Genomic DNA, 26,386 nt, shown 5'->3' with positions numbered 1-26,386 from the left:
TTCAAAATTGTAAATAGACTACACTGTATAGCACAGGGAATTACACAAAATATTATGATACTCACAGAGAAAAAAATGTGACAATGAGTGTGTATATGTCCATGAATAACTGAAAGATTGTGCTGAACACTGGAATTTGACACAACATTGTAAAATGATTATAAATCAATAACAAATGTTAAAAAAAAGAGAAAAAATAAATAATTGTTTTAAAGCATATAGCCCAGTAGCGTTAAATATATTCACGTTGTTATTCAATGAATCTCCAGATCTTTTTAATCTTACAGAACAGAAACTCTGTATCCATTAAACAACTTGCCATTTCTCCTTCCTCCCAGCCCCTGGCAATCAGCATTCTACATTTGTTCTATGAAGTTGACTACATTAGACACTTGACTTTATTTAAAATTAAAATATATAATTGGAAACATAGAGTAGTTGTCCTTTTGTGACTGGCTTATTTCATTTAACCTGATGTCCTCAATTTCATACATGTTATAGAATGTGATGGAATATCATTCTTTTCAAGACTACATGATATTCCATTGTATGTATGTACCAAATTTTGTTTTATAGATTCAGTTATAGAAGAACTTTTGTGTAATTTCAACCTACTGGCTATTGTGAATAATGCTGCTATGACTATGTGTGTGCAGATATCTCTTTGAGATTCTACTTTCAATTATTTTGTATATATATCCAGGAGTGCAAGATCATATAATAATTTTATTTTTACTTTTTTGAGAAACCATCATACTGTATTACAGAGAGAATTGCACCATTTCTATCCTCACCAACAGTGCACAGGGTTATAAGTTATCCCCACCCACACCAATACTTGTTACTTTTCTTTTTTATTATAATGGCCATAATAGGTGAGATAGTCTGATTGTGATTTGTGTGAGTGGTATAAGATAGAGATCTAGTTTTATTCATTTACATATGAATATTTAATTTCCCCAGCACCATTTATTGAAGAGACGGTCTTTTCTCCACTGAGATTTTGGTTCCCTTGTCAAATATTGACAATATGTACTTGGGTTTATTTCTGGGCTTTTGATTCTGTTCCATTGGTCTATTTATCTGTTTTTTTATGCCAGTATCATACAGCTTTGGTTACTATAGCTTTATAATATATCTTGAAATTAGGGAGTGTGATGTGTGGTAAATCTTTGAGGCTTTCTCTGGAGGATGCTCCTCATTATCTCTTTACCTACTTTTCTAAGATAAATGTCCACATTGTCTTCCAATTCACTTGCTGCTATCATTGTGCTACCAGTTTCTTTTTAATTGCCCACCAACAAAATCTTCATTATTTTTAGCAGCATTCTTGGAATTAAACTTTTCCATGCTCTGTTCAAAACAATCTCAGTTACTTTAGGGAGAAACGTGTAGCAATCTGTTTTTGCAGGCTGTTCTGTGCCTAAATAGAATTTCTGATTTTCTTCTATGGAGTTGGGGGTAGGGACACTTCTCTGGATTTGTGGGCACAAGTCCAATTTTCAAAGTGACATGCCTGCTCTATTGACAGTACTGTACATAGGGACAATAGCCTCTGGTCTTCCAATATTTTTCCTTCTGGTGTGGAACATCTACCCTACAAGCAAGCTGGGGGAGAAGGTGACAAGGGATTCAGTATACTAAGACCTCCCATGTATGGGATAGAGTTTCCACTCTATGAGTGTGAATTAGATGAAAAAAAGTAACTCTAGATATTTCAACTGCATTAGCTTGGAACAGAGCTTCTGCAATACAATGCTGGTGAAAATGAAAAGTGCTTGCAGTGTGACCCTCCCAGGGAGAAACTGTAGTTCTATGTTGGGTACCATAGAAATAGCAATCTCTATAGTCTAGATTGTTCCCACCTGGAATTAAACTTTTATCTTGTTGGGCTGAGAAAGAGAGGTAGAAAAGTGGATCAGGGCTCAAATGTTACAGACTCCTCTCATTGACATTTAGTAAATTTTATTCATTTCATTTTTTCATTTGCTGAATGTTTCTAGAAAAATTTCCATAGATATTATGTTCTTTTAATAATTTGCCAGTTTTGGTTATTTATACTTGAGGATAAGAACCACAGGGCTCTTTGTGCCATTACTCCAAAAGGAGGCTTCACAGTATCAATCCTTACAACTGAATATACATTTATAATTATCTTAAGCATGAAGTTTAATTTTTAGAAGTATAGAATGAATAATTTCTTACATACAAGTGCTCAATTTGTCACAAGCAGCCTTAAACTATAAGAAATGTAAAAAGAAATCCTTGATGCAGAATAAAAATAATACCAAATGAAAACCTGTATCTGCACAAGGGAAAAAAAAAGAACTGTAAATGATAATTGCATAAGTAAATATAAAGGATTTTTTTGGCTTTGTTCTATCAGTTAAAAATACTTGACATGTTAAGCAAAAAGATTATCAATGTGTTTGGGGGTTTGTAATATATGTAAAAGTAAAATTCATTATGACAATAATAGCATGAAGACAAGGAAAGAAGAACTGGAAATATACTATTCTAAGTTTTTAACATATGTTAAGTAGTATATTAACACATGGAGGTAGAATGTGATAAGTTACAAATGTATATATATGTGAACTCTAGAGAAACCACTGAAATTATTTTACAAAGAGTTATCACTAATAAGCCAACAAAGCAGAGAGAATGCAATAGTAAAAATTACTAATATAAAAAAAGACAGAAAATCATTTGTAAAAATAAATAGAGAAAATAAATAAACAGTAGATTGGAAGATTTTATCCCTGTGACAGTAACAGATTAAATGTAAATGTTCTAAAAATCAGTGAAAAGATAAAAATTGTTACATGGGATGAAAAATCAAGACCCAATCGTATGCTACCTAAATGAAACCATATGCATACCTTTTTTAAAAAATTAAAAAAGGTATGCATACTAACAGATACCAAAATAATGCTACAGTGCATATCCTGATATAAGTCAAAGTAGATTTCAGACGAATTACTCCAGGAATAAAGATGGTCATATGATAATAGTAAAGATATAAGTTCTTCAAGAGTAAATAACAAGAGACTGACATCAGCAAATTTACAGAGTAGGCAGCTCCAAGCTCTAATTACCCTTCCCACAGAATAAAACAACAACAACAACAAAAACAAGCTTACACTGTCAGAACAAAATTTATCAGCCCTCTGGAAAATAAAGATTAACAGCAATGAAGAAAAAACTGAATCAAGAAGAAGGCAATTTCAAAGTTTCCAGAAAGCCTTGTGATGATTTTACTTTCACTTTTCCCATCTGCTCCCCAGAACAGGGGCAATCTTACAGAAGGAAGTTCCAGTTCCAAGTGTAGCACCCTGTTCTCTAGTTCTAAAGGGAGCAGAGCAGACCTTATGTATAGATTGTTTTGTAACATTGTTCTAACATGTTGAGGAGCTACCTGAAGAGTTAACAAAATGAGCTCATATGTTTTGTTTAACTCAGAACTCAAGCCAGGAAAGCTGAGGGTGTTGCTTGAAAACACTGTGAGTTGAAATAACAGCCCAGAGAAAACTGGGGTAAAATATTATGCTTGAATCAGGCTGCCTATGATCTGGGACCAAAGCTGTGGAAATCTTTTTTGGGGGAAATTATGATATTCAAAATACCTATTGAAAAAGAAGGAAATTAGAAGGCCAAGTGCATACCCCCAGGGCAAAAAAATCATGCTCAGAAAGGTCTGGATATGACTCTAACCTTTTACCTTAGCAGACTCCTAGGTTTAGAATACCCCTAGGCTAAGACTGAATAAGGATTAAAGGAGTGCCTTGACAGTCAATCTTCAAAGACTGAAAGAAGTGGCTTTTTGTTTGTTCACTTCAGATGATTTGTTTTTAGCTACTTTCAATCAAGAAAATCTCTGTCAAAATGTGAGCAAAACACAAGCTAAGGAACAGAGACTTCAGCAACCACACATAACAAAGAATACACTCTTTGCAAAAAAAATATATAAAGTTTGGAAAAGTCACTAGACAAATAGAATACTACATTTTTCAACTATGAAACAGCAAACCATGGAGGAGGAAGATAATCTGGATTAGACCTTCAATTATTAACATTTAAATGTACAGATGTCCTTTGAAAAATCACAAAGCATAAAAAGAAGCAAGTAAGTATTCCCCATTCACAAGAAGAAAGATAGCAGATTTATTAGAAAAACGTTTTAAAGGAAATGTTTTAAACAAACTCAAAGAGATACAGGAAAACATGGACAAAGGACTAACTAAAATCAGGAAAATACAATTTGAAAAAATGATAATATCAATAAAGAAACAGAAATTATAAAAAGAAAATAAACAGAAATTCTGGAGAAGAAAAGTACAATAACTGAATTTAAAAATTTACTAAAGCAGTTTAAAGACACATTTGAGCAGGCAGGAAATAAACAGTAAACTTGACGTAAACCAATTAAAAGTGTTGAGTCTGAAAAATAGAAAGAAAATTATCCAGTCAAAAGACATAGGTTGGTTTATTGGATATAAAACAAGACCATTCAATACACTGCCTACAAGATACTGACTTCAGAAATAAAGATGCACACAGGCTAAAAGTGAGAGGATAAGGTAAGATATTTCACACAAATGGAAATAACAGGAAAGCAGAGATAGCAATACTCATTTAAGAAAAAACAGACTTTGAAATGACTATAACAAAATAAAAAGAAAGGTATCATATAATGATAAAAAATCAATACAAAGAGAGGGTATATACACATTAATATATATGCATCAGATAGAGGAGCACTTAAATATATAAAGCAAATACTAATAGACATAAAAGGATAAATTGACAATAATATAATAATATAAAAAACTTTAACATCTCACTTAGATAAATGAAAGAATCATTCAGACGAAAATCAATAAGACAACAGTAGTCTTAAATGACACAATAGACCAGTTGAACTTAATAGATACCCGAAAGACAGTACATCCAAAAAGAGCAGAATATACATTCTTTACAAGCACACATGGTAGGTTCTCCAGAATAGATCTCATACTAGGCCACAAAACAAACCTCAACAAATTTAAGAAGAATTAAATTATATCAAGCATTTGTTTCTACTGCAACAGTATGATACTAAAAATCAACTACAGAAAAAACTGGAAAAAGAACAAACACATGAAGACTAAACAACATGCTACAAAATCACCAATGGGTAAATGATGAAGTCAAAGAAGGAATCAGGAAATATCTGAGACAAATAAAACTGGAAACACAACTTTACAAAAATCTATGGGTTGCAGCAAAAGAAATTCTAAGAGGGAGTTTTATAACAATACAGGCCTTCCTCAAGAAACAAGAAAAATCTCAAATAAACAACCTAACCTTCCACCTAAAAGAATTATAAAAGGAAAAAATATCCAAAGTCCAAAGAAGGAAGGAAATAATAAAGATCAGAGAGGAAATATATAAAATATAGCTAAAAATCAACAGAAAAGATAGATGAAACCAATAGCTGGGTTTTTTAAAAGATAAACAAAATTGATAAACATTTAGCTAGATTCAGCAAGAAGAAAGAGAGAAGATCCAAATAAACAAAAAAGAAATTAAAGATGCCAAATAACAAGCAATACAAAAGAGATACAAAAAATCAAAAAAGAATAATATAAAGTTATTTGTCAACAAATTGGAAATCCTAGAAGATATGGACAAATTTCTAGAAACATGCAGCCTTTCAAGATGGAATCAAGATGAAACAGACAATTTGAACAGACTGGTTACTAGAAGTGAAATTGAATTTGTAAAACAAACAAACAAAAATCTCTCAGCAAGCAAAAATCCAGGATCAGACAGCTTCACAGTGGATTTCTACCAAAGAGATAAAGAAGAACAAATAATTATCCTTCTCAAAGACTTATAATTCAGGTAGAAGGTTGTGAAACCCCAGTGAAGTTCAAGACTGAAGAGAGCCATTTTAAGAAGGCAGGAAGAATATGAAAATATATATATATACACACACACACATGACTAGGACATTGTGTTGTACACCAGAAGTTGACACATTGTAACTGACTGTACTTCAATAAAAAAAAAAAAAAAAGAATAAGAAGGCAGGGATACACCTGTCACTGACTCACCAATCTTGGTACCAGGTACAATCCCAGAAATAGATTCATATCCATGAGGAATTGGCTACAGCCCAGTTTGGCTTCAGTTCTGTAACCAGCACCATATGCCAAGAGACCCAGGAAGAGGCACAGACACCCATGTATCAGGTAATGAGCAAATAGACTTCAGTCTTGGTTGTGGACCCTGAGGTGGCATATGAACCAGCTCCAGTATCTCTCAGGCACAGACCAGAAACCCATGGAAACACTGATTTAAACAATCACCCACTAACAAAAGAAACTTTGTGGAAATCCAGAAGTTCACTGTAAAAGATGCAGAACATCTTTGGAGCAAAAATATCTAAACTGAAATCATTGATAAGGGTAAGAAGGATAGTTTAACTTTATCCATGTCACTCTACTCCATGGAAGCATAGCTCAATGCCAAGAGAGATCTTTTCAACCCATGATTTCACCTTTGGCAGAAAGTGAAAGCATATAAGTGAGCACCTGGCTTTCCCCAGCTACGCAGGATGCTAGCAAAGAGACCCGCATCTTTCTCATCTCATCCAGAATAACTGAAGTGGGCTGTACAAATGGGGTTTAGGAAGGGGCTAGAAGAGTGGAGAATAGGGTTTTTAGAGTGTATCAAAAGGATGTAGATTTTACTAACCACAGTATGGACACCATCAAAAAGCCCATCCATGAGCCACTGGAGATTTTTGAACTGAAGATCCCCACAAATGGCCCATAGACCCCTTTAGCACTGCAGTTTATTTTCCCACAAACACCCCTCAATCCATGGTCAGCTCCCTGTAAACACTTTTGATGGAAGGAAGAGTAAGTCTTTAGAGATTGCTAGTAAGAACGCACTGAAAGCTGATCAAAATTTGAGGGCATAGGAGAAACCAAAAAATTGAACATTTAGCACCTCCTTAAGGAAAGTAAAAAGGTGGAAACATCAGCATTTATCCTAGGTTGGTAGGATCAAAAGAAGGCATACAATATTAAGAATTCTGCCACAACAGGCAGAAAGAATGTGAAGCAGGTGTACACATATAAAAGAACTGAGAAAGCTTGAAAATCCCTGGAAGGTATTTCTCTCCTAAAGAAAATCAGTGAAGACTAGGGGAGGTGACTTCTGCTTCAGATATAAAGAGAGCAAAACAACACTTCAAGGATCATGAAAAACCAAGAACTTAACACCACCAAAGAATCACAGTGTTTTCCCGTAACCAACTTCAAAAGCATGAGGATCTGTGTTTTATTTGATTAAAAGAATTCAAAATAGCTCTTGTAAGAAAGTTCAGAGGCATAAAATAAAACAGAAAAAGACACTTCAATGATTTCAGGAAAATAATACACAAACAAAATGAGAAATTTAACAGGGAGACAGAAATCATAAAAATGCCAAACAAATTCTAGGGCTAAAGAATGCAATGAATGAAATTAAAAATGCAATAGAATGCATCAACAAAAAATGGATCAAGCAGAAGGAAAAAACAATGATGTAGAAGACAAGACCTTTGAAATTATCCAGTCAGAAGAGGAACACATTAAAAAGAATGAACATGAGTGCAAAAAGCTGAATAAACTATCAGATATCATTAAAAGAAACAAAACTATGCCTATTGGAGTCTTACAAAGAAGAGAAAGAAAGAAGGTAGCATAAAGTTTATTTTTAAAAATAATGAGTGATGTCCAGTCCCACTTACCAGTAGCCTGTGGAAGCATCAGCCAGGCCCCACATCTGGTCTGGGGGCCAGAATCACTAACCATTGCCCAGCAGGAGCTGTGGCCAGGGCTTGTAGACAGTCCAGGGGACAGCCCAACACCAATGCCATGCAGCAGCCATGGCTTCAGTACAAAAGGAGGGTGCAGACAACCCACAAAGAAGACACTTGAATTCCTGCCCCTGGTGGCCAGAAGTTATTGTGCTTTTGAACCCCACAGGACAGCTGATAAATAAGGCCATACTTTAAACACTGGAAGATATAGCTGATATACCTAATACATGTAAATAAACACAGTGAATTAGTAAAATGAGGAGACAGAGGAATAAAAAGAACTAAAAAAAAATGAGATAAGTAAACTACCTGACAAAAATTTCAGATAATGTTGATAAAAATTCTCAATGAACTTGGAAGAATAAATGAATATCGTGAGAACTTCAACACAGGGATAGAAAATATAAGAAAGTACAAAACAGAAGTTATGATTGTACTATAAAATTCTATAGAAGGGTTCAACAGCAGACTGGATGAGGTAGGAAAATAAAGCAGCTAGTTGGAAGACAAAACAATAAAATGCACCCAGACAGAGCAACAAAGTATTAAAAAAATAATTAAAACATGAAGATACCTTAGGGGACTTTTGGTACAATATCAAGCAAGAGAACATGCACACTTATAGGAGTCCCAGATGAAGAAGAGAGGACTAGAAAATCCCACTTTTATTTGAAGAAATAATAGTTGAAAACTTCTAGTTAAGAACACAGACATCTAGGTCCAGGACAACCAAAGAGTTCCAAATAAAAAGAACCCAAAGAGACACATACCAAGACACATTATAATTAAAAAGGTAAAATTTAAGGATAAATAATTATAAATAAATCAAGAGAAAAATAACATTACATACCGCTATCAGCAGACACATTACAGACTGGTAGACAGCAGCATAACATATTCAAAGTATTAAAAGGAAAAACTTCCAATCAAAAATGTCCTACCCAGCAAGGCTATCATTTAGAATTGAGGAAGAGATCAAGAATTTACCAGATAAGCAAAAACAAAGACTTCACCATCATGAAATAAATCATACAAGAAATGTTAAAGGGACTTATTTAAGCCAAAAATAAATGACACTAATTAATAATAAGAAAACATATGAAAGTAAAAATTTCACTGGAAAAGGTAGATATATAATAAAGGTACTAGATCAAAACTTTTAAAGCCAGCATGAAGGTTAAAAGACAAAAGTGGTAAAATCAACTAAAATTACAACAATTAGTTAAGGGATGCATAAAACAGATGCAAAATGTGTCATCAAAAGTGCAAATTATGGGGAAGGGGTAAAAAGATAAACCTTTGGAATGTGTTCACATTTAGGTTGTTACCAACTTAAAAGAGGTTACTATTTACATGGGGAGTCATATGTGAACCACACAGTAGCCACAAGAAAAAAACTTATAGTAAATACATTAAAGAAAATGGAAAAGGAATCTAAATGTAACACTAAAGAAAATCACCAAAATACCAGAGAAGAGAGAGATAAGACAGAAAAGAAGAGGAACTACAAAACCAACCAGAAAACAATTAACAAAATAGCAATAAGTATATATTTACTTATATACTTACATAGAATAATACTTTAAATGTAAGTTTACTAAATTCACTAGTCAAAATTTGTGTAGTGACTTAATGGATAAAAAAAGCTAGATTCATCTGTATACTGCTTACAGGAAACTTACATCAGAAGAAAGGATGCACAAACTGAAAGGGAAGAATAGAAGATACTTTATGCAAGTAGAAATAAACAGAAAGCTGAATTGGCTATACTTATATCAGACAAAATAGACTTAAAAATGAAGAGTATAATAAAAGACAAAGACAGGCATTCCATAATGATAAAAGTGTCAATGCAGCAAAAAGACATAACATTTATAAATGTATGTGCACTCAAGAAAGAAGCAATCAAATATATAAAACATATGTTAGTGGACATAAAAGGAGAAATTGAAAGCAGTACAAAGTAATAGGGGACTTTAACAACCCACTTATATCAACAGATAGATCATCCAGAGAGAAAATCAAACCATAAACATTGGCCTTAACTGACACATTAGACCAGATGAATTTAATAAACACAGGACATTTTATTCAAAAGAATCTGAACACGCATTCTTCTCAAATACATACAGAACATTCTCCAGGATAGATCACATGTTAGGTCTCAAAACAAGTCTCAAGAAGTTCAAGAAGATTGAAATCATATCAAGCATCTTCTCTGATCACAGTATGAAGCAAGAAATCAACCACAAAAAAAGGAAAATTCTACAAAAACGTGGAAATTAAACAACTTGCTACTGAACAACCAATGAATGATCAAAATAATCAAAGGAGAAAATTTTAAAGTGCTTAGAGAAAAATGAAAATAGAAATAAGACATACCAAAATCTATGAGATGTAGCAAAAGTGGTTCTAAGAGGGAAATTTATAGCAATTCAGGCCTACCTCAGGAAACAAGAATAATCCAAAATAAACATTTCAACTTGACACCTAAAAGAATCAAAAAAGAACAAAGGCCAAAATTAGTAGAAGGAAGGAGATAATACAGTTCACAGCAGAAACAACTGAAATAGAGAATCAAAAACCAATAGAAAATATCAATTCTTTTCATAGACAAAAAAAAACAAAGATTTGGCTAAACTTATCTGAGAGAGACAGAGAGAGAGATAAAGAATGAGAGAGAATACAAATAAATAAAATCAGAAATGAAAGAAGAAATTTTATACCTGATACCACAGAAATACAAAATATTATAGAGACTACTATGAACAATTATATACTGACAATTAGGACAACCTAGAATAAATGAATAAATTACCAGAAACATACATTTTCCCAAGACATAATTATAAGAAATAAAAATCTGAATAGACTGATTACTAGTTAGGAGATTGACATGGTAATCAAAAAGCTCTCAAAAAATAAAAGCTCAGGAGCATAGAGCTTTACTAATGAATTCTATAAAACATTCAAAGAAGATTTAATATCTATCCTTCTGAAACTCTTCTAAAAACTGAAGAGGAGTAAAGCCTTTAAAAAACAATTTTATGAAACTAGCATCACTCTAATACCAAAACGAGATGAGAACACTACAAAAAATGTACAGATCAATATCTTGATGAACATAGATGCAAAAAATTCTCAACAAAATATTGATTAACTGAATCCAATAATACATTAAAAGAATCACACATGATCAAGTGGAATTTATTCCAGTGATGTAAGAAAGAGTCAAAATTCATAAATCAATGTGCTATTTCACATTAATAAATGAAGGATAAAATTAATCTGATCATTTCAAAAGATGCAGAAAACATTTGACAAGATTCAATACTCATTTCTGATAAAAAAAAGCTCAATGAAATGGATATAGAAGAAAAGTACTTCAAACTAGCAAATATACGATAATCCCACAGCTAATATAATACTCAATGGTGAAAACCTGAAAGCTAAACCTCTAAAATCAAGAACAAGACAAGAATACCCACTCTCACCATTCATTCAATGTAGTACTGGAAGTATTAGTCAGAGCAATTATGCAAGAAAAATAAATAAAAGTCATACAAACTGGAAATGAAGAACTAAACTGTTTGCATATGCCACAATTTTACATACAGAACATCCTTAAGACTCCACCAAAAAACAAAAACTATTAGAAAATAAATATAGCAAAATTTAACAAAATATATGTACAAAATATACATACAAAAAAACTCCTGCATTTCTAAACACTACAAAAAAAAAAAAAACTAGCAGAACTAAAAGTCAAGAAAACAATTCCATTTACAATTGCAACAAAAAGAATAAAATACTTAGGAGTAAATTTAACCAAGGAGGTGAAAGACCTACACATGGAAAATTATGAGACATTGCTGAAAGAAATTGAATAAGACACAAAATCATGGAAAAATATTCTGTGCTCATTGATTAGAAGAATTAACATTGTTAAAATGTCCATATTACTTAAAAATATATACAGACTGAATGCAATCCCTATCAAAATTCACAATGATATTTCTCACTGAAATAGAACCAAAAAATCTTAAAAATTATGTGGAACTTTAAAAGACCCCAAATAGCCAAACGAATCCTGAGAGGGGGAAAAAATGTCTGAAGGTATCACACTCTCTGATTTCAAAATGTATTGCAAACCTATAGTAATAGAAGCAGTATGGTATTGGCAGGAAAACAGACACAAAGATCAATGGAACAGAATTAAGATGCCAGAAATAAATCCATTAATCTGGACAATGAACTTATTACAAAGAAACAAAGAACATACAATAGAAAAAGAATAATCTCTTCAATAAATTGTCTTAGGAAAATTGGAAAGCCACATGCAAAAGAATGAAGCTACGTGACTATCTTACACTATACACAAACATCAACTCAAAATACATTAAAGGCTTGAATGTAAGACCTGAAGAAATAAATCTCCTAGAAGAAAATATAGGCAGTATGATTTTTGACATTGATCTTAGCAATATCTTTCTGAATATATCTCCTCAGGCAAGATAAACAAAATCAAAAATCAACAAATTGGACTACATCAAACTAATAAGGTTTTGCACAGCAAAGGAAACCATCAACAAAATGAAAGGACAACGTACCTACTGGGAGAAGATATTTGCAAATCATATATCCAAAAAGTGGTTAATATCCAAAATATATAAATAACTTATACAACTCAACATTGAAAAGACTAACAACCTGATTAAAAAATGGACAGAGGAGCTGAAATAGACATTTTTTGGAAGACATACGGATGGCCAACAAGCACACAAAAAGTGTTCAACATCATTAAATAGTCAGGGAAATGTAGATTGAAACCACAATGAGATGTCACCTTCTGCCCATTAGAATGGCTCTTACTTTAAAAAGGCAAGAAATAACAAGTGTTGTAGATGATGTGGAGGAGAGAGAATCCTCACACACCATTAGTAGGATTGTAAATTGATGTAGTCACTATGGAAAACAACATTGATAATCTTTAAAAAATTAAAAATAGTACTACCATATGATCCAACTATTTCACTTCTTGATATTTATCTAAAGAACATGAAAAAATAATTCAAGGAGAAGGGGCCCCAGATGGTGGAGTATAAGGAGTCTTGTAGCTCACACTTTCCCACAAATACACCAAAACTCACATCCACGGACCCACTCAGCCAACCAGAGCACCTGTGGAACAACGAAAGAACATTGCCCTCTTCAAAACACAAAGACACAAAGAATCTGGTAGGAGAAAAGGAAAAAAGAAAGAAGAAAAGGCAAAACAGTGCGGGACCAGTCCTGCGGGGAGGGAGTGGCAAAGGAGGAATAGCGCTTGTTTGCTGGGTCCCCCCCCTCCATCAGAGAGGCCATCAGGATGGAGAGGAAGCCTCCAAGGCTCAGATCTGTATGGAGCACCCCTTGACTGACAGAACTAAGTTAAATGGGCACAGAGGGTCCCTGTGACACCCAGCCTGAGATGCGAGCCAGCAGCTGGGGGATGGGACAGGCTGCCAGAGCCAGGCAGAGGACTGGGACAGCTGCACTGAGGAAGCCCTGGGGGGCTGAAAGGTGCTGTGTGCCATGAATGAGTGGGTACACAGGACAAAACAACCTGGGCCCTCCATAAAACAACACGGCTGATGTGCTCTGGGGGGAGGGTGCCATACCTCCATCTCTGAAAATCTGAGGAAGTTTTATGGGCAAACAGAGGCAGGGATGGGCCACAGCTGCCATATCCTCCAGTGTTAGCACCCAGGCGGGGGCGGGGTCAAAACCTGAAACCATACCTAAGGGCTCAGCAACCTCAAAGGCCAGAAGGAGATTCATTTACAGCCTGAGGCAGATAGGATCTTTCTGCCCTGGTACTTCAGAGAAATCTGGCCACCAAGACAAACAAGGAGCTGAGTTTTGGCACAGATCAGGGGCGGGGCTCTTAGGCGATCTTCCCCAAGCTCGCCTATGGATTGTGGACCCAGGGTGGAGCAGGCAGCTGCACAAATCAGGGAAGCGACCTTGCCAGGAGAGGGCGGGTGGCCACCCACCTTCCTGGCAGGAATGCAGCACCTGAGCGTGGTGCTGGGAAGGGGCACAATCCCCCGCCTACCTCGCCTGCACACAGCATCTGACTGTGACATTGGGAGGGGGACTGATCTGCCCAACCACCATGAAGGGGACCAGCACCTGACCACAGTGTTTGTAGGGGGCGTGACCTGCTTGTTGACAGGCACTCAGAGCAGCATAGACAAGGGGCACCAATAGAGGGCCTCTGGAAACAGAAAGCTGAGTCCTCGAAACAGGGTGAAGACAGAAAAACTTCTCAATAAAATCACTAAGAGCACACAGTCTCCACAAGAACACCCTCTTTTTTTTTTTAATCTTTTTTATATCTGTTTCATTTTCTATTACCTTTTTAATTTTTACTTTTTAAACAATTATATATGCTTCCAGTTTTAATCCCATTTAAATATTTCTTTTAAAATATTTTTCTTATTATTTTTAAAAAATCCACCTCATTTCATTTTTATTTCTCTTGATTTTGATCTCCTGTTATTGATTATACAAAGGTTTCAAATATTTTTTCTCCTTTTCTCCTTTCTTAAGGGTTCTTAAAAGACGTGTCAACCTGATTGCTATTCTGCTTCATCTTGCTCTTCTATAATTGATTATACACAGATTTAAAACCATTTTTCTCCCTTCTTTTCAAATTCCCTTCTTATTTTATCTTTTTTATCTGTTGCATTTTATGTTACCTTCTTAATTTTCACTTTCTAAGCAATAATATATGCTTCTAGTTTTAATCCCTTTTAAATATCTCTTTTAAAGTGTTTTTATTATTATTATTTTAAAAAATCCATCTGATTTCATTTTCATTTCTCTTGGTTTGGATCTCCTGTTATTGATTATACACAGATTTCACATACTGTTTTTTGCTCTTTTTTCCTTTTTTTTAAGGTTTTCAAAAAGACGTCTCAAATCGATTGCTAGTCTGATTCAAATTGCTCTTCTAATATGGATTATACAGTTTTCAAATCTTTTTTCCCCCTTCTTTTAAAATTCTTTCCTCTTTTTTTTTTAGTTTTATACCTGCATAGCTGTTAGATAGATAAAAACAAATAAACTTCTTAAGGACCATAATAGATAACTGCTACTCCATAAACCACTGTGCCAGAGAAATGAGAAAGATGAAGAAGCAGAGGAACCTCTCCCAATTAAAAGAGCAAGAGAAATCCCCTGAAATAAGGATCAATGAAATAGACATTGATGGCCTACTAGATCAAGATTTCCAAAGAAGAGTGATCAAAGTAGTGAAGGAACTAAAAGAAATAGTGTTTAGAGATATAAAATATGTCAAAAAGGAAATGGAAGATATAAAGAAAAGCCAAGTAGAATTGGTAAAACCATTGGCTGAGATGAGAACTGATCTAAAGGCTGTACAAAGCAGACTAGTTAATGCAGAGGAATGAACAAGTGACCTAGAACACAGGACAACAGAAAGCACCCAATCAGAAGAACTTAGAGGAAAACAAATGAAAACAACATAAGGGACCAATGGGATAATATAAAATGTACCAATCTATGCATAATAGGGGTTCCAGAAGGGGAAGAAAGAACAAAAGGGATTAAAAAGGTATTGGAAGAAATCATGACTGAAAACTTCCTAGACTTAAAGAAGGAATCAGATATCCAAGTACAGGAAGCTCAGAGGGTCCCAAGTAGAAGAAACCAAACAAACCCACACCAAGACATACCATAATCAAGATGGCCAGAGTCAAGGTTAAAGAAATGATCCTAAAGACAGCAAGACAAAAACAAAGAGTGAGTTACAAGGGAACTCCAATAAGTCTCTCAGCTGATTTCTCTACACAAACACTAAAGGCCAGAAGGGAGTGACAAGCTATATTCAAAGTCCTAAAAGAAAAAAAGATGCAACCTAGGATATTTTAAACAGCAAGGCTATCCTTTAGAAGAGAAGGAGCAATAAAGAATTTCACAGACAAGCAAAAACTAAAAGAGTTTAGCAACACTAAACCCAATCAAAGTGAAATATTGAAGAGTCTACTATAAATAGAAATGAAGCAGGATGCTACAGAAATGAGAAACTCATAACTGGAAAGGTGATAACTCATAAATTACAAATAGGAAAAACAGGAAACTGTAAAAGAAGGCATCTAAATAATTAATAGTGGGAGAGGGAAGCAATAAAATATAAAGTATTGTTTTTTCTTTCTTTTTTAAATATTTTATTCTCAGTAGGATGGGTTTGAGATTATATTACTAAAAGTTTAATAAAAACAGTTATAGTAATGGGCTAATAGACTTACAAAAAAGGGTAACCACAAGCCAAAAACTTACAAGGGAGTCATAAAAACTACAGGAAATCCATGATAATACAAACAAAAATTACCAAATCACAAAAGGAAGAAGAAAGCAACCAAGAGGAAATACCAAATCAACTGCAAATTTAAGTTCAAAATGGCAATAAACCCACATCCATGATTAATTACTGTAAATGTTAATGGACTAAATGCTCCAGTCAAAAGATATAGAGTGGCAGACTGGATAATAAAGCAAGAACCTTAAATATGCTGCATACAGGAGACCCACTTTAGGGAGAAGACACATATAGATTGAGAGTGAAAGGATGGAAAAGGATATTCCATGCAAATGGAAAAGCCAAAAAAGCAGGAGTAGCAGTATTGATTTCAGACAAAATAGACTTTAAAACAAAGGCCATAAAGAAAGACAAAGAAAGACATTTTATAATGATTAAAGGAGTGATACAAGATGAGGATATTACACTCATTAATATATATGTACCCAATATAGGAGCACCTAAGTACATACAAGAATTACTACCAGAGATAAAGGGGAATATTGATGGGACTACAATCATTGTTGGAGACATTAACATCACATTTACATCACTAGACAGAACTTCCAGACAGAAGATAAATAAGGCAACAGAGAAATTAAATAATACAGTAGAAAAATTAGATTTGCTGTATACTTTAGGAGCATTACACCCCCCAAAATAGGATATATATTCTTTTCAAGTGCACATTGAACATTTTCTAGGATTAATCATGTACTTGGGCACAAAAGAAATCTTAACAATTTTAAGAGGATAGAAATTATCTCAAGCATCCTTACTGACCACAATACATGAAAGTAGAAATCAACTACAGAGAAACAAAGGAGAAAAAATGGAAAGCATGGAGATTAAAAAACATGATATTAAAAAACCACAGCATCAATGATGTAATCAATGTTGAAATTAAAAAATAACTTGAGACAAATGAAAATGAGAGCACAACCACACAAAATTTATGGGATGCAGCAAAGCAGTGCTAAGAGGGAAGTTTATAGCGAAACAGGCCTTCCTCAAAAAAGAACAATCTCAAATAAACAATCTAACCCACCAGCTAAAAGAATCAGAAAAAGAAGGGCAAAAAAATCCAAAAGGCAGCAGAAGGAAGGAAATTATAAAGATTAGGGTGGAAATAAATATACTAGAGATTTAAAAAACCATAGAAAAAATCAATCAAATCAAAAGATTTTTTTTGAAAAAGTAAATAAAATTGACAAACCTGTGGCCAAACTAACAAAGAAGCAGAAAGAGAGAGCACATGTAAGCAAAATAAGAAAGGAAAGTGGAGAAATTACAAGAAATAACATAGAAATGTGGAATATTATATGAGAATATTATGAAAAACTATATGGAAGGATGATGGATAACCTAGAGGAGATGGACAAGTTTCTGGAAACATACTGTCCACCAACACTGAACCAAGAAGAAACTGACCACTTGAACAAACCGATCACTACAAATAAAATCAAGTTAGCAATAAAAATGCTCCCTACAAATATAGTCCAGGACTGGACGGCTTCACCGGGGAATTCTATCAAACATGCAAAGGAGAACTCATATCAGTCCTTCTCAAAATTTTCCAGAAGATTGAAAAGGAGGGAATACTCCCAAACTCATTCTATGAAGCCACCATCACCCTGATACCAAGACAGGCAAAGACACTACCAAAAAAGAGAATTACAGACCAATATAACTGATGAACATAGATGCAAAAATCCCCACCAAAATATTAACAAAAACAGAATCCAAAAGCACATAAAAAAGATTATACCTCATGATCAAGTGGGGTTCATCCCAGGGACACAAGGGTGGTTGAACATATACAAATCAATCAATGTAGTACATCACATCAACAAGAGAAAGGACAAAAACCACATGATCATCTAAATGCAGAAAAAGCACTGATAAAATTCAACACCCATTTATGATAAAAACTCTCGCCAAAGTGAGTACAGAGGGAACATATCTCAATATAATAAAAGCTATATATGACAAGCCTACAGCCAGCATAGTATTCAATGGTGAAAAACTCAAAAGCTTCCCACTAAAATCTGGGACAAGGATGCCCACTGTCACCACTCCTATTCAACATAGTCTTGGAAGTCCTAGCCACAGAAATCAGACAAGAGAGAAATAAAAGGGATCCAAATTGGAAAAGAAGTGGTCAAAGTGTCACTATATACCAATGACATGTTACCATATATAGATAACCCTAAAAAGTCCACACTAAAACTAGTAGAGTTGATTGAAGAATTCAGCAAGGTAGCAGGTTACAAGATTATCATTCAAAATCAGTTGCATTTATTTACACTAATGATGAATCAACAGCAAAAGAAAGTACAGTAACAATCCCCTTTAAAATAGCACCCAAAGTAATATAATACCTGGGAATAAATCTAACCAAGGAGTTGAAATACTTATACACAGAAAAGTATAAACCATTGATGAAGGAAATTAAAGAAGACTTTAAAAAATGGAAAGATATTCCATGCTCTTGGATTGGAAGAATCAATATTGTTAAAATGGTCATACTGCCCAAGGCAATCTACAGATTTAATGCAATCCCTATCAAATGACCCAGGACATATTTCACAGAACCAGAACAAATCATAATAAAATTTATATGGAACCAAAAAAAAGACCTAGAATTGCCAAAGCATTACTGAAGAAAAAGAAACAGGCTAGAGGGATAACTCTCCCAGACTTCAGACAATACTATAGAGCTACAGTCATCAAGACAGCATGGTATTGGTACAAAAACAGACATATGGACCAATGGAACAGAATAGAGAGCCCAGAAATGAGCCCACAAGCTTTTGGTCAACTCATCTTCGACAAAGGAGGCAAGAATATACAATGGAATAAAGACAGTCTCTTCAGCAAATGGTGTTGGGAAAACTGGACAGCAGCATGTAAAACAATGAAGCTAGAACACTCCCTTACACCATACACAAAAATCAACTCAAATTGGATCAAAGAATTAAACATAAGACAAGATACAATAAATCTCCTAGAGGAAAATATAGGCAAAACATTATCTGACATACATTTCAAAAATTTTCTCCTAGAAGAAATAAAAGCAAGAATAAACAAATGGGACCTAATGAAACATACAAGCTTCTGCACAGCAAAGGAAACCAGAAGTAAAACAAGAAGATAACCTACGGAATGGGAGAAAATTTTTGCAAGTGAAACCGACAAAGGCTTGATCTCCAGAATATATAAGCAGCTCATAGGACTCAATAAGAAAAAAATAAACAACCCAATCCAAAAATGGGCAGAAGACCTAAACAAGCAATTCTCCAAGGAAGACATACAAATGATCAAAAAGCACATGAAAAAATGCTCAATATCGCTAATTATCAGAGAAATGCAAATCAAAACTACAATGAGGTATCACCTCACACCAGTCAGAATGGTCGTCATTCAAAAACCCACAAATGACAAATGCTGGAGAGGCTGTGGAGAAAGGGGAACCCTCCTACACTGCTGGTGGGAATGCAGTTTGGTGCAGCCACTATGGAAAACAGTATGGAGATTCCTCAAAAGACTAGGAATAGACTTACCATATGACCCAGGAATCTCACTCCTGGGCTTGTATCCAGAAGGAAATCTACTTCAGGATGACACCTGCACCCCAATGTTCATAGCAGCACTATTACAATAGCCAAAACATGGAAACAGCCTAAATGTCCATCAACAGGTGACTGGATAAAGAAGAGGTGGTATATTTATACAATGGAATACTACTCAGCCATAAAAACTGACAACATAATGCCATTTGCAGCAACATGGATGCTCCTGGAGAATGTCATTCTAAGTGAAGTAAGCCAGGAAGAGAAAGAAAAATACCATACGAGATCGCTCATATGTGGAATCTAAAAACAAAAACAAAAACAAACAAACAAACAAAAACAAAGCATAAATACAGGACAGAAATAGACTCACAGACAGAGAATACAGACTTGTGGTTACCAGGGGGTGGAAGGTGGGAAGGGATAGACTGGGATTTCAAAATTGTGGAATAGATAAACAAGATTACACTGTATAGCACAGGGAAATATACACAAAATGTTATGATAACTCACAGAGAAAAAAATGTGACAATGAGTGTGTATATGTCCATGAATGACTGAAAAATTGTGCTGAACACAAATTTGACACAACATTGTAAAATAATTATAAATCAATAAAAAATGTTTAAAAAAAAGAAAAAGAAAGAAACAAAAAATAATTCTAGAAAATATTCACCACTATGTTCATTGCAAAATTTTTTACAATAGTCAATATATGAAAATACCCTAAATATCCATCAATGGATTAATCAATAAAGATGCGGTATATATACATAATTGAATTCTACTCAGTTAAAAAATAATGAGATCTTGATGTTTGTGACAACATGGATAATCCTTTACGGTGTCATACTAAATAACATAAGCCAGAGAAGAGAGGCAAATAACATATGATTTCATTCACATGTGCAATCTAAAAGTAAAGAAATAAACTTAAACAAAGCAAATAAAACAGAAATAGACTTATAGATATAATGTCAGATTACTGGTTTCCAGAGGGGAAGAGATTTGTGGAGGGTGGGCAAAACAGACATAGGGAGTCAACTGTATGGTGATGGATGGCAACTAGACTTATGGTGTTGATCACTTTCTAGTGTATACAGATGTTGAATTATGATGCTGAGCTCCTGAGACTTAAAAGATATAGAAGATGATAGATAGATAGATAGATAGATAGATAGATAGATAGATAGATAGATCAAATATATATTTATATATCAAAATTTTGATATATAGATCAAAAAATTAAATAAAGAATGGCTGAAAACTTCCTAAATCTAGGGTGAAGAAATTTTGATATCCAGGTTTTTGAAGGTAGTAGGTCACTCCAAAATTTCTATCCAAAATGGTCTTTTTCAAAACACATTATTACAAAACTGTCTAAAATCAAAGAAATCTAAAAGCAGTAAGAGAAAAACTATCTCATGCAAGAGAAACCTTGCAGGTTAGGAGAGAATACAAACAGGAGACGGTGGGGAAAAAAAAATAGACAACCAAGAATACTTTATTCAGGAATGTTGTCCTTTGGAAATGGAACTGAGATAAGGACTTACCCTAACAAAGAAATGCTGAGGGAGTTCATCACCACTAGACCTATCTTATAATAAAAGATAAAGCAGTTCTTCAAACTGAAATAAATGGAAACTAAGTCACAACATGAAAACATATTAAAATATACAACACATTGGTAAAAATAGGCATATAGTCCAATGCAGAATATGCTAATACTATAATATGGTGGTGTAACCATTTATATTTAGTATAAAAATTAAAGGACAAAATACTAAAAATAAATATAGATGAAATAATTTTCCAATGAATATATAATATAAAAAGCAAATTCTGAAATTAGAAGCATAAAAGTTGAGGGAGATCAAAATTGTAGAGTTTTGGTATGAAATGGAAGGTAAGTTGTTATCTGTGTAAAAATAATGTTATATCTATAAATCTTTTATGTAAGTTTCATGGCAACCACAAAGCAAAATCCTAGATACATAAAAGATAAAGAAAAGTGAGTCAAAGCGTACCACTACAAAAATCATCAATTCAAAAAGGAAAACATCAGGAGGAAAAAAAAAAAAAACAGAACATGGGAACTACATAGCAACTAGAAAAAAAAATGAATTAACTAGCATCAATAAGTTATTACCTATAAAAAATTACTTATAAAGAAAGTAGATTAAATTCTCCAAATAAAAAATTTGAGTGGCTGGATGGATAAAAAAAAAAAAGACCCAACTACATGATGCCAACAAGAGACCCATTTAGCTTTATGGACACATATATGCTCAAAGTGAAGGAATCAAAAGCTATTCCACTTGCAGAGGAAACCAAAAGAGAGTGGGGATATATAAACCAGACAAAATGGATTTTAATTTAAAAAATTATAACCCAAAACAAGGAAGTACTAAAGGACAAAATGAGGCTTAACTTCCTTTTGATAAGGTAACGGTACAACTGAGAAACATCGCTTATACATATAAGCCTGATAAAGCTTGTGCACTGTCACTGGTGATTTTGTCATTTTATTGAGGGTTTTTAATGAGAGTAGTACGAAATGAATTAAGAGTTCTATGCTAAATTGGGATCATGAAATGTCTTTACAATTTTAGTATTTTTTAACAGTCACCAACGTGTCATTTCTACATTATTTTTCCATAATGTTTCACTTCTTCTGATCTTTCTATTTTTCCTCCTCAACTCCCACATTCAAGTCCATTGTTGCTCAAATACCCTCCACATTGTCATCCCAATATACCTTTGTTCACACTGTTCTCAAAGAACAGCTAAACACTCTCAGGGCCCTCAAAATTGCATTTGTTATTTTTTTGTAATTATGTTTATTTTTCTACCTTTCTTAGTATAAACTCATCAAATAATTTTCATTTTGATAAAAAGGAACAAGACTGAGCCAAACATTCCATGCAGAGCAACAAGTCACTAGTCTTCTGCTCCACCCCAATCTAATGCTCCTTCTGAAATACTGAATATTTTTATGGAGTAACACTGGGAGAAGTTGGTACAATTCAAATGTAGAACATGTTAGAGCAGTTGTTTAAAACTTCACTCAGTTTCTCAGCTGTTCATTCTTCTCCAGAATTACATAAGGACATGGGGCCTACCTTCTGCAATTTGTATGCTCATAGATCTTAGGAATTTTTGGTTTTATAAATAAAATTATTTGTCCAATAAAGATCACTAAAGAGACAAGGAGTCAGAGAAAGATATTCAAAATCATTTATTTCCTGAAAAAGGACTATTGGCAAAATTTTTAAATTCAAATATTCAATGATGACATTTTTTATTTCAAATTCTCTAGCCATGATTTCTCTTAATGCTTAGGTTTTTCTTTCATTTAGTTTTTTTTTTCTATTTTTGTGTTTTCATTCCTCCTCCTTGCAACTTCTAATTGCTACATCTCCCCATTATTGTTAATACATTAACATTAGATGGTCATCTAATAAAGCAAAAGAGTTATAAGTATTGAATTGCAAATTTACATGGAGGATGGTTCTGGTCAGTGAGCAATCCACCCCATTGTCCCTCGATTTCCTCTGTAAAATAACTCAACCTTCTTACAAGTACTCTGACCTTTTTGTGCCTACATCTCTATGGCAAGAGCCCCTCTGGGAAAGCAGTACATATACCATTACAAGGGAAAATGTTGTCTTGCCTTATTCGTCTCAGCTTTTTCTAATTACACAGTAGAATGTTTTTCACATGGCCTCTCTGCTACAAATCTTTGCTAGGAAGTGGGGCATGAATGTTTAGGAGGCCTCAGAATTAATAGTGCACAATGGATATTTATTTATAACCTTCTTTGAAGTTTAGCAGTGTGGTTTCATGATGTACCAAGCACAGTAATAAAGTATGTACTTTATATCTCTGATAACTGTTATATTTTGAGATTAAAACATTGATTTTGAGAAAAGATTTCTCCTATTGGTACTTTAGCAGTATATTTTTTTTTGCTAGTGAAGTAAATTTCATTACCAAACAATTTCATCAATATAGTCTGAGTTGCACAAGAGAAAAGATTCCTTCATGCCACATCATGTGCCTAAGATGGAAAATATATATTTTCAAATAGATAAGTATCCTTTCACCTTTCTCTGGTTGCAGCTCAAACTCAAAAGTATTGTATTATTTTAGTTGTATGAAGTCACTTTTCTAGCACTTTTCAATAATTCTCCTTTTCTGTTTCTTTTCATAGGAAAATGTATCCTTACTTATAGTAACAATGAATATTCCACTCTAGAAAATGTCCCTACTACATCTCTACATTGATATTCTAGTAGTGAATTCAACTGGGCAGAAAGTCTCCCTGTTATTTTTCTGGGTCCCTTATAAACAATGACTTTTGAAGTCCTTGTAGTGGAAATTGTATCAGAATCTTGCCACAAGTTTTCAGGTGTTTACAATTCACAATCAGTACCCCAAGAAGATTGGATTTTTTGTTAGAAAGAAGCTTAAATGTGCAAAAGAAAAAGAGAAGTCAAGAAAGAAAAAGAGAAATAAATACAAAAGAAAATGGAGAAAAGTTGAAGAGAAACAGTGCAAGAAAAGAAGAGGGAAAATCTCTTAGGGTAATCTTTCTGAACTGCTTATCAAAATAAAACTATTAAAATATATTTCCATGGGGCCACTCATTGTACAATGACAGCATGAAACCACGTTTTAAACAGTTTTAAAGGACTAAAACTCTGCAAAGAATTCATTATCCATTTTAAAGCTCAAGTATTTGACAGTTTTCCTCTCAGCCATAGGGTTTCAAGACCACCAAAAAATGGATTCTACATAAACAAATAAGGAAATATAGTTGAAATTGTTATTTGGGATTGTATTAGAGTCATAAAGCAGCTAGAAAATACTTCATGAATTTGTTGGCTTGGCTGCAGTACTTTGCGGGGGAAAAAAAAAGCTTGTTTATTCATTTTTCTGTCAACCATAACTTTTGGAAGATTAATTTGGAGCAAAATGAAACATTGGAAAACTATGTCCAGAAAAACATTTTGCAGATTCAGGCAATACTAGTACTTTGGAAATATTCTGAGTATATATTCAGTGAGAGTGTGTGTGTGTGTGTGTGTGTGTGTGTGTGACAGGTAACAGTTTTATGATAAATAATATTATATGTTGAAATAAAAATGAACAGAGAAATTTGATTGATCCATTAATATTTTTAAAACCTAAAACATGGAAAAATAATACCAAATCAAATGTAAAAAAAGATTCTAAGCCTTAGTTAATGACCCACTTATTTTAACTCATATTCAATAAAATTTTGAGAAAATGAAGTTCTTCAAGCGGTTCTGTGGAGTTCATTTTACTGAGACAACTCAATTTAAATGCTGGAATGATTCTTATAAATTCTACAGTATGAAATGTAAATTTTATGTTACATGAATATATGTATTTTGTTTTGATTTTGCAATGTATTTTTATTTATTATCAGATGTTTTCTTCAAAATCTTGAGAGATAAAGGGACAGAAATTGTGGCTCAGTAAGGTAAAGTGACTTTAGCCAATGTCAAAAAGCAAGGCTTTAAATATGATCCAGTTCTCTTGACTTCTAGCTCAATGTTCTTTCTATTGTTCTTCTGCCTCTCTAATGAATATGAGAAAATAGAGCACTGATGATTCCTATGTAAGATTTATCATGCAATAATTTATATTTAAGCCAATATTACCCACTCATGTGAAAAATACATGCTAAATTGCATGAACAATGATTCAAGTTAGCAGCTTCTAATTTGGGTACTGCAAACAGAATCATTAAGTAAAACACCAAAGAAAACACTCACACACACACCATCCAATCCAAGTTAGTTTCTTCTCATCTTCCTTAGCCTGAAATTGGACCTGTTCCTATTTCCCACCTTTGAGCTTTTGTTTAAATCACTCCTCTGTCAAAAATATCAAACGTTCTACCATCTGCCATGTTATATCCATTCCTTTAAAGTAAGTCATTATTCCTGGCAAGATTTTTCTTCCAAATACATACCAGTCATTTCTCAGATCCTTGGTAGTTTGTCCATATCACTTTTATGACATTCATATTTGGCACTGGATTAGAATTATTTGCATATATCCATTTCTCCGAATAGACTTTATGTTACTTGATAGTTTATTAATCATCCAGATAAACCTCAGCAATTAGTACAATCTTTGCATATATTATGTGCTCAATAATTATGTGTTTTTTAAAATCACAGACTTATTCTTTCCACTCATAGATCATTTAAAAATGTATATTTTACATATTTTATCATTAGATAAATATACTTCTTCGCCTTAGAAGTCTTTTAAGGATGGAAGACATTTATCTTTTAATATATATCCCCATATCATACAGGGGCTATATATACATGGGAACTCAGAAAACACTCTTGACAACTAGAGTGGGCCACAGGATGCACTGCATGATAAGGTCAAGTTTTTGATTTTGTAAATATTTTATGTGATTGCTTTGTAAATGGCATGTGTATTTTCATGACAGCAGGTGATATTTTCACTTGGCTGTTCATCAACCTCTTTCTACTCAGTCAGTCAGATCTTTTCTTCAACCCTTCCCTTCAGAAATGGGAACATTTC

Source organism: Camelus ferus, chromosome X, assembly GCF_009834535.1.
Source record: "Camelus ferus isolate YT-003-E chromosome X, BCGSAC_Cfer_1.0, whole genome shotgun sequence".
Taxonomy (NCBI): Eukaryota; Metazoa; Chordata; class Mammalia; order Artiodactyla; family Camelidae; genus Camelus; species Camelus ferus.
This window is presented reverse-complemented; position numbering follows the sequence as displayed.